Source organism: Nyctereutes procyonoides, unplaced genomic scaffold (assembly GCF_905146905.1).
Source record: "Nyctereutes procyonoides isolate TBG_1078 unplaced genomic scaffold, NYPRO_anot_genome, whole genome shotgun sequence".
In the NCBI taxonomy this organism is placed as follows: domain Eukaryota; kingdom Metazoa; phylum Chordata; class Mammalia; order Carnivora; family Canidae; genus Nyctereutes; species Nyctereutes procyonoides.
Window position 1 is genome coordinate 85,491,697 of NW_026575125.1, and position 10,934 is coordinate 85,502,630.

The 10,934-nt window shown below is 35.9% G+C and overlaps 1 non-coding gene across 1 annotated transcript; it reads left to right on the forward strand.

The window, feature by feature from the left end:
• Nucleotides 1–1,024: 1,024 nt before the first annotated feature.
• On the forward strand, nt 1,025–1,153 carry LOC129518996 (small nucleolar RNA SNORA35). Its single transcript, XR_008666316.1, has one exon. It is a non-coding gene; the product is annotated as a small nucleolar RNA SNORA35 (small nucleolar RNA).
• Nucleotides 1,154–10,934: the final 9,781 nt, after the last annotated feature.

Below are 10,934 nucleotides of genomic sequence, written 5' to 3' on the forward strand. Positions count from 1 at the left end.
AACTCCCTTCTATGTGCTTGAAGCCAAATTATTCTTAGAATTCCAGAATGGCTGAGCACCCAAATGGGCATTGTTTGGTAAGGCAGCATACCAAAACTAGGACAAAACTAGAAGAGCTATAGAGAAAGGCTTGTTTTGATAGGAACACTATACATTTACAAAAGTTCATGGTTCATAGTCTTTGATCAATGACTTTATGAAGCAAACCAAAAAGAAAGAAGCAATGATTATTTGACAGTGGCTGCTCGATGTGCAGATTTTTAGTCATAACCAAGGAAAAAAATAGGACACACATCAAATGGAAAGTTTTCTGTTTTGTACGTTTGGGAAAAGTGTAAGTTTCTTCTAGACACACAGGAAAGATGTGTCTTCATCACATAATTCAAGAATAATGATCTACAAATTCTTGTCAGGAAAGTTTAAGCAATTTTAAATAGTCATATTCAATATGTAAGCCCAACATAATTAGGTACAAAGCAAGTTGGCTTCTGTAAGGGGAAATTATAAGACAAGTAGAAAAAAAAAGTAGAATTATTAACTTAAAAAATTCCACAAATTTATAACCAAGTTCCCCACAAATGGTAATTTGAAAGAGAAAGAGAATTGTCATTGACGAGGTAGGAGATGTTTGGTTTTAACAATGACTTACTTATTAAACATCTACTACTGTCAGGGCCTAGACTGGACTCCGCAAGTTATCTCTTCTAATTCTTACAACAGTCAGCTGTCAATAAACAAGTTATTATTTATCCTATTTAACATATAAGGAAACACAGGTCAAGAGGGTTTAAGTGAATTTCTAAGGTTCCATAGCTCATGAGTGACAGAGTTGGGATTCTGAACCCACGTCTGTCTGATTCTAAACTCACATTTCCTTCCCCTAAAGCTAACCCATGTATGTAGTAGCCATACTGAGTGAAAGAATGGATCCCTAGCTAGGTGTTTTAGGTCTCATATCCATCCCCTCTTCCAAGCTGGTTCTTCTGCACAGAGCATGGGCTCCCAGCCCTAGCTCTATTATTTACAGCACTGGCAAGTGACCCATTGGGCTTCTCCTTGACCAACTGGGCATCGAGCAGTGCAAAAGCAAATCCCTCCACAAAGCTGGGAGAGTCATTCTGTGGGCTACTCCTGCATGCTGGGGGGTACATATTTACTGGGTCCTCTTGCCCTAAGAAAAGTGAGGGGGTGGAGAGACAAATCAAGCAGCTCAGTACCTGCTACTACTAAAGCTGACTATGTCCATATTAAGTTAATAGTAGGAACTCAAAAATGTTATTGTTATTACATTATCATCACCATTATTATTAGCTGAATAACTCCTAGCAATTTACATTTAACCCCTCTTGGACTCAGTTTCCTTGTTCATAAAATAAGGTTGACATTACTGGAATGATCTAAGATTGCCATGGTGATTATATTACAAGATAAATTCATTTTAATACCCTGGAAAATTGCTCTTTAAGTGTTAGTAGGACAGGAGAGATAAGTCATTTTTTTCCCTCTGATGTGATTAAAGTGAGATTATAATTATCTTGCAGATATTGGCTCCAGTGTATTTTATTTCTCCACATTTCTACTAGCTTTCTGACAAACTAGCCTTCCCAGCCTCTTCATGCCCTGTGTGTAACAGTCTGTTTAAATTAGTGCTGATAGAATTCTTTTCCATTATTTCTTATAACTTAGATCTATTTTCAAGATCTATTCCTAGTCCCTTCTTTCCTTCATAATACCTTTGAATACTTAGGTCCCCACAAATCTCTCCCTCTACCACAGTTTGGCAGTGACCGGTTTCCATTTTTTTGTGTTCATTAATGTTATCTTATTAGGTAAATTGTAAATTCTTTGAAAGCAAATTCTATTCTCATACATCTTTGTACTTACAGAAGCACCTAGCCCAGTGCCTTACAAAAAGTAGCAGTTTAATAAACAATTACTGATGGATAAATTCATGTAAGTTATTTCTGAAATCAGTCATTAATTCTCATAACCAGAACTCAAAGAAAGTTCTAAAAAATTGAACACCATGGTTCAAGAACCATATAAAATGTGGCACTGTTTTATGTGGTAAATAAAATATAGACTGAAAACTCACTTAAAATCCAGAAAAGCGGAGCGCCTTAGCTGGCTTAGTCAGTAGAACATGCAACTCTTCATCTTGGGGTTGTGGGTTCAAGCCCCACATTGGACGTGGAGCCTACTTTAAAAAATGACACATAAATAAAATAAAATCCAGAAAGATTCGTTTGTGAGAGAGAAATTCATGATAAGTTATTAAACTGAAAATAATTACTTTGGAGGAAGACCTCACATTTTTTGTGTTGACATTATAGATGGTAAACTTGCCTTCCTAGGAAATGTTTTTAGGGCCCTCTGCCAAAAAGGACATTAGGCTCATAGGTCATAGCTATGTTCTGATAATAAAAGAATGTACACAACTTGCAGCTCATTGTATTGCTATTTTCAGACAATTGGGATGAAATATATCAGTGAAAAATACACATCAAATTTAATAAATCCTTGTTGACTGCATATAAAACCAATTTTTAAAAACTGACACATTTCTCCTGATTATTGGCAAGGATACATTAGAAAGCCTTTTTTATACAGTATATTTTTAAATTGTTGTTGTTTCAACTGTCACCTTTATTGACATTATTGAACTAAGGATAAGAGATATGTGAGCATCCAGTATGTGGGTTGGTATGAAATGGAAGTAGAAGATGGGCCGTGTACCTTAGGTAAACTTCCTTGTCTTGAGGTTTCAGACATGATCTCTTTTTTAAATGAAAATAAATACCTACTTCCTTAGAAATATGGCAAGAGACTGTTCAGATGACCTACTATCCTTGCAAATGAATGTGTTATAGTAATACAGGGTTTTATTATTTTCCCCTTATTTTCATGCAGAATAAAATGCCAGTTGAACATCTCCATCTCCCTCCCCAGCCACAGACACACATATTACACTGGTAATGAGATGTGGGAAGAGAGCCTTTTAAATAGATTTTTAAAACTTAATTTCCTAAAATAATAAAGTCTAGGGGCTTGTCTTAAAGGTCCATGTGGGTACATGAGAATCTGTCAACACAATATCTGTTCTCAGCATTTTCCCTAAGGGCAATATGCTATTTTGTTTTCCCATGTAATTATTTTTGCTTGTCTTTTTCTGCTTATGTACTTTAATTTCATTTAGAACTTTGAAGATGGAAAAGTATGACCGTTTAGATTCTCTCATAATATAAAACAGTCTTCATGATAAAGACTTTGAATTCTCTTTGATAAACATCTGCTTATAGCTGAATGAAGGATTGTTTAGCACCGAATGTGGTATTCAGTGAAAAAAGCAATTTAAGAAATACTTCTTCCCTTATTGCATTTACCCTCTCATCAGCTTGGTGTATCTCTATTGCCTATTTGTCCTTTGTTACTATCAAGACTGCAAATTTCTATCTAGAGCAGATGGTGTAACTGCCATTGTTCTAGTGCTTAAAATTCATTCTGCTGCAGGAAATTTTTATCATTAAACCTCTAATTTAGCAATATTAACAAATTGAAACTATGAACCATTTTGTCCAGCATGTCCGGCCTTTGTTAGATATCTGAGCAAAAAATATATATACATATTGATATCATGAAAATTGTATAAAAAAACTCATTTGATTATTTCTTGACAAATCAATGTGAATTCTTATTTCATTAAGTTAATATATAATATGATGGTGGAATAAATGCTATAAGATGTTAGTCATTAGTTGTGTAAGAGTTTGTCATGGATTCTCCTTGTTTCCTTTACCAACATATCCATAATTCATGCCAAAAGAAATTAAAATTATAATATGTATCTTGATACTTTTTGAATAGAATATTTGAATTTAAACCTATTTTTAAATTTCTAATTTCAGCCTTTTTGTCCATAGCTCCTAATGACACCCCACCACACCTATTTCACCTAGAAAGCCATCAGACTTCGTATTTTACCTTCAGGAAAGAATCAGAGATAACATCTTTTTTCTTCTTTCTCAGCCACATTTTCAGTATTGGAATGATTCAAACTAGATCAATTAAAGTTTTGCATTCAACTTTAGCTTTACAGCTTAAAAACAAAGGCAACAAATATTTTGTGGAAGTATTCATAATAACTTTTAAACAAATGACACATACATACAAGTGTTCAGTAAACAGAATTCTACAACATATCATAAGTTTTCCGTGATTACTACTTTAGAAATAATTCCAGCCCATGTAACTGGTAAATTGTAAGCTGTATCCCATGGTTGGATATTTGTGCAATCACCAATGAAATGACTCTAATTAGTTGAATACATGTTGATCCAGTCAACTATTGCTGGAGTGACCAACCAAACATTCCAGTCTGCCAAGGACAGTCACAGTATGCACTTACTGAATAAATGTCAATAATACTTTCTGTGAGTCTCAAAAGTGTCCCAGTTGGGATATTAATGTTTGCTTTTACTCTCATGCACGCATATAAACCTAAGGAGGTACGTGCTGACACATATAAGAGAACTATGAGCAAACGTCCCTTATCCGGAGGAGTATGCAAGCTTCTTAATGACACAACAGACCTATGTGAAACCATTGCAAAATAACCCATACATCTTTGAATTAAAATTCTAAATTTGTGATACAAGCAGAAGCACTGTGGGAATTCAGAGAAGAGATACGTGGATGTGAGCTAGAGTAGTTTAAGTCTGATTTAAGGAGTTGTTCTGCTCTAGGGCTTTGCAGGCATGAGGTCATATGGGCAAAGTTATAGGGATAGTGATAATTAAAGTTCACGGTTGATCAGTCAACAGTGGAAATGACCAAATGAATACAAAGGTTATGGTAGAAAAAAATAATCAGTAAGGACTTAGAAATTCTGGTCTTTCACTCTGGCTCTGTCACTGGCCAACATTATGTAGTTGAGGAATTTACTTCTTCCCTTTGGCTTTAGTTCCTTCATCTGTAAAAAGAGGGAGTAAACTGGATTCATTCAGCAGTCTTACTTATTGTGAGACTGCTCCGTGCAAGGCACTCCACTAGACTATGCAAATGATTGCTAAAGTTCCTTTCCTGCTCTAACTTCTGTGGCAATCACTTCCATCACTGGTGTTTCCCGGGACATGACATGACGTTGTTCTAGTCAGTTCTGGATCATTCACTTTTTTGTCAAAAAAGAATGTTGCCTGCAGGTAAGTCAACCCCACCCAGCAAATATTTGTTATGTTAAATTGACTGGAAATTTTTCCTTTCAAGTGTCCTTGATTTTGTCATTGGATGAGGACCCTGTCTTCATTCTCTGTGATAATGATGCAATCCCAGAATGTAGGGGACCCTTCAGGGAGAAGCAGGTAGGGCATATCTTTAGAGCATGAAAACTGCCATTTGTGCTTCAGGTAACCGAGGCTACAACCGATTCAGCTGGAAAGCAGGGCTACTGTGCCCTGGTCTCCTTCCTGACTTTTCACAACCGAGATCTGTTTTTCTCTCTGTATCACCTTGATCTCAGGAAGCTTGCTCTTGCTCTCCATGTGAATCACCTAACAAGAGAGAACATGCTGTCTCAAGTGAAGTTTAGCAACTGAACATGGAATTTTACCAACTCCAAGAAGCTGGGATGTCTTCTGTGAATCCAGCTGGTTCAAGGCTGCAGGCCCACTTCCCTTGACAGGTCTTCCAATTGCAGGGAGTGGGGAAAGTGGCCCTAAACCATCAGAATGGATTATACATCACATTTGATAATACACACGGACACTCCACTCCATTAACTGGAGAAGTTGGAGATAGATCTAATCTGAAAGGAATCTGGGGAGCAAGAGAAAATGGATTCACTTGTCTAATATTTATTCTGTACTTGAGAGTTGTGGTATGCTAAAAAGTAGTTATGTTTATCAATAAAGAAGCCTGGACCTTCCTAATATTGTAGAAACAAAATATACAAAATATAAGATCAGTATAAGTCTTGTTTAAATTGATACTTAGTTCATTTGGCTTTGTCACATCATAAAACAGAGGAAAAAAATTTTTTTTCTGTAGAAGTGCCAAGATATATTTAAATCCAACAGCAAGTCCACCTGACTTTTGTTTGCTTTCAGTATTAATAGTGGTGGTCATGGTCATAGTGGTAGGTGATAAGATGGAGAGACATCGAGATTTTTGTAAAGAAGGGTTGAATGAAAAGTAGAAATAACAGGAAAAATTAGAGCTACAGTAGATGTTCAATCATAAGTGAGAGATGCAAGGAAACAAAATTATTGCAATTTAGAACCCCTCAGTTCTTTAGAAATTTAGAACCCCTCCATACTCCATACCTACCTTCTCCACATCGAACTTTTACACCCAGAATGATTGCCAATGTCGTCACAGGGGGTTGCCCTTACTTTTTGTGTGGTTAGGCACAAGAAGGGAAACTGAAGTCCTTTCCAGAAAAGTATTCTTAGTACCTTTCACTAATTAAAAAGAGAGAGAGAGAGAGAGAGAGAGAGAGAGTTCTAAGTGCTAAGAAATTTCTACTGGCTTTCCACATAGACCCATTGAAATTTTAAAATTACAGAGTGTAATTTGTTTTTCAGAATTGCATACTCTTGTACATTTAAATCTGTAAATGTACTGAGGCAGCTATATAAAGCATTAAATTAGAGATACGAACAGCTGAAAACTAAGTGAAAAGAGCTGAAAATAGAGTTGCAAGTAAATCATTGAGAATTTGTCTTTTCAAATGTACTGCATGTGAATTTGAAATCAATCTGTTTTATTCTGTCACTCATAGTAGACTCTTCTACCCCCTTCAATTGATAAAGCACTTAAACCTTGAAAGCCTCTGACTAAAATGGGAGGATAGGACATAGGTCAAGGAAAAGTGAAAATCATATGGAATGGAATGGGACCAATCGATAATATGCTGAAATATTAATACGCAGGTATCCCTAAGTGTATGTTTAAAATAAGGCCAAATTTGAAAGTAGATTATTTCTTTGGAAAATGGGCTCAATTATTTCAGGGTGTAGGAGCAAATGCAACTCAAACCTCCACATTTTTTGTGGTGTGTGCATGTGTGTGTACGCACATGTATGTATTTAATCGTTGTTCTGGCAAAATAAGAGCATTATCCAAATTCCAGGCCTTATTCCAAAACGTCTAGGGATTGGAGACACTTTACAAGGTGTTGCAAGGGTCCAGGCATAGGACAAGAGAAGCAAAATGAAGATGCTAATGCTTGCTGGTATCTGAAGGGCATAACCAGCCATAGGAAACACAAAAAAACAGTAGAGCAGAGCAGACTTGCTTTTAAAAGGGCAATGGAGAGGCTTCAGTTTTTGTAGTTGAACAATGCCAGGACTGGCTAAGGAAGAGTGTACATAAGAAGACAGAGAGGAGGCTGAATGGAGGCCAACAGGATGGTGGGTGTTGCCTTTCTTCCTGAGATGGAAATTTTCTGGGACAGAAAGAATAGTAAGAAGATAGATCTGCGCATCCATGGTGTTTCAGGACAATTTACTGGACTCTGTAACAAAGTTATAGATTACTTTGTCTTTTAATGTAGAGAGAAATGACTGATTAAATGAAATATTTCACTGATTTTCCTAAACAAATCTACTTAATAGAATTTCATAAACAAGGAGTGCTTTCTCAGGTGAGCTAATGTGAACCCACTCATTCCCTGAACCATTTACTGAGAACAAGCTGACAGAGGGCAACAGAGCAGCCTGAGAGTTCAACACAGTAAAGAAATCCATAATATAAGGACAAACACTGACAGTTTTAATACTTTAAAATAAGGAGTTAGCAGCACGTGGTGCTATCTGTTTTTGAAATGTGGAGGCATGAGATGTTATACTCTCAGGGCCTTTAGGTTAGTAAGCATGCAGATCGAATATGTTGTAGATGGAATCCTTGTACAACTTTAAATGCGATCATTTGTAATATGTTTTGACCATTATGTAATACTACCTTATTACATTATGTAATATGTCAACTGTTTCAAAAATATTCTAAGGGAAGAAAGAATATCCTTACTGATCATTAATATTTCTGATTTTGCTTTTGCTTGAGCAACTCCATGAGTGTTTATTTATTTGGTGCATTACTTTTATTATGAAAAGAAAAATAAATGGGTTCTCTTGTTACAAAAGTAGTTCTATAAATATTTTGATCAAATTTTTACTGATTTCTGTTAATGTGATAAAACAATGTGAAATAAACATTAGGTGCCATTTGCTGATGATTAGATTGTAAGTGGTAAAGTCCATTTACGAAATTGTTGAGGAATTTTATTTTTTAAACGAAAACCACGATCAGAATATGGACATGTTCATTAGGGGACTCCCAGCCTTTTTCAGAAGGTTGTATTCTACCACAGGGTAAAGAATCCTGGTTTGTTCAAGTGATATTTTCAATCTAAAATCTAGGAGGCAGGTGCTCACTTGTCCTCCTCCGTGCTTGGAAAATACAGGGAGGAGGCCATAGTGGCAACTGTCACCATGATTGATTTCGTTGGGATGGAAGATTGACCGGCTGGTTGTACTCAATGCACTGAGGACTCCCTCAGAACAGTGAACCTGTTACATTGAAACTCTGCAAGGGAGAACAAAACAGCAATGTTTTGAAACTTAAAATTTTGAAATGCAAGATACTTTTCTCATGTCATCTCTTCTACACCACACAACGTTTAAGCCATGTGTTGTTCACAGAGTATTATATTGCAATGATAAATGTATATGCAACAGATGAAAATAGTGATAATAACTGAGAGTATTTTAATTTTGTATTGAATCTTGTATAATGCTGCTTGTAAAGTTATAAGTAGATGTAAGAAGATTCATATATGATCAATATATTTTACAATCTTCCTGTCCCTGAATTTGAAGTGTATTGCAGGTTAACTCAAGCCAGGGGAAAGATTGTCTCATAGAACTCTATGACTCTCAGAATTGAAATGTGAAGTGACAGTGGTATATCATAATAGTAAAATAATAGTAATATAAGGTAAATATAATTAAAATATAAATTTATCATTCATTTCTTTACTCAACAAATAATTATGTAACACCTAATATGTGCAAAGCATTTTCCACATATAATTTATTCTTAGTGAATATCATCTCAGCCAAGCTAATAATGGAGGTAGTATTAGCTTCAGTTGACTCTTGGCCATGCATCCCTGAACCATGGAAGGTAGGATTGGATGCCATTGTTCTCTGCATTTCTGCTTACATGTAGTTTACAGCTGCTTTGAATGAAAAGGTGCAACACACTACTCTTATTAGGAATGATCATTGAGTAGGAATAATCAAGGAAACATTCCTATATGACATGGATCCCTAACTAGAGCAAAGTACCTAGCTGAGCCATTAGGTAGTGGAACGTTAGAGACTTTATCAAGCATGTCCAATTGTTTGCAAGACCACAGAATTTCAACCCCATTTTGATCTTAGGACACTCCAAAAACTCATCACATTCTGCACAGGAGGTGAGTGTTACAGTGTTTCCAGGCTGTGCCAGGTCACAATAAAGCTTGAGAGCAAATGTATGACAGCTGTCACATTGGTAACACATCACACACATTTAAAAAAATTATTGAAATTCATTTTGAATTTGATATTCAGTGCCATCACACAAATAGCTGTTGGAGACTTAATGGATGCCAGACTCCATCCTAAATGCACTGAAGACAGAAGCATATTCTGTGCATTCAAGTGCTTTACAGTCCGGGGATAGCAATCTCCTGACCCCTTTTCAACAGCAGGACTCTTCTATCTTACCCATTTGAGTTACATTACCTCTTTTTTGTTTTTGCTTTTTGTTTCTTCTTGATCCTTAAAGAATTAAGTGTTCGTTGGTAGATTTCCTACTTAAGCAGATGCTATCTGCCTACATTGGCATGTAAAATTACAAATGGACTCAGATATTTTCTCTTAACATAAGACTATTTTCTGCTTTTGGTGATTCTTTATATTTAAGAACACAAAATCAGGACCCTTGTACTCTGTTAGAGTCCCATTTGATGCAGAGATCTTGGCTAGTATATTCTCATTTAAAGGTGAACTAATTCTGTGAAAAGCTGACAGTGGTTTCCTGACTAGCTTTTATACGGATGGATTTTTTTCCTAATTGATTACCTTTTGAAATTAAAAAAAAAAAAGGAATCATTTTCATTCCAGACTGGTCTAGATGCAAGTCGTCATTCACATGAGATCAACAAGGGAAGAATTAAGTTTCTTTCCAACGTTTTACTTTTATTTTCCTCAATAAAGTACAAATTGCTCTCGAGAGCAGGGAAATATGACTATATTTTCCAGCAGATGATAATGAAAAAAGACCATAGTGAAAGGATATTATGCCATTCAATCAGGATATGGTCCTCATTCAGGCAATGATAAAATAAATTGTGTTAATTTCTGTACATCTTTGCAAATATCAAGTCTGCATTTTCATAGTTTAGTTCTCATTACTGTATCTTATATGAAAAAGATGCAATTGTTTTTTTAAGATTTTTATTTATTTATTCATAAAAGACAGAGAGAGAGAGAGAGAGAGGCAGAGACACAGGCAGAGGGAGAAGCAGGCTCCCCGCAGGAAGCCCAATGTGGGACTCAATCCCAGACCCCCAGGCCCTGGGATCATGCCCTGAGCCAAAGGCAGACTCTCAACCACTGAGCCATCCAGGCATCCCCAAAAAAGATGCAATTAAAGCAGAGAAGAGGGAGTTTCTATGTTATGACTGAGGTTTCTTTTAATTAATACTTTGTGACATCTATATCAAAACGTTTTAAAAACCTGAGCAAATGTCTTATTTTGAAATCTTGTGGGAGTATACAAGTTAATATTTTATGCATAACATGGGTAGATGCCATTCAGAATAGTAAATGATCATATATTTTATGTATGCTGTTGTTTATGTTCTATGGATTTTCTTATGTTTTGAATTG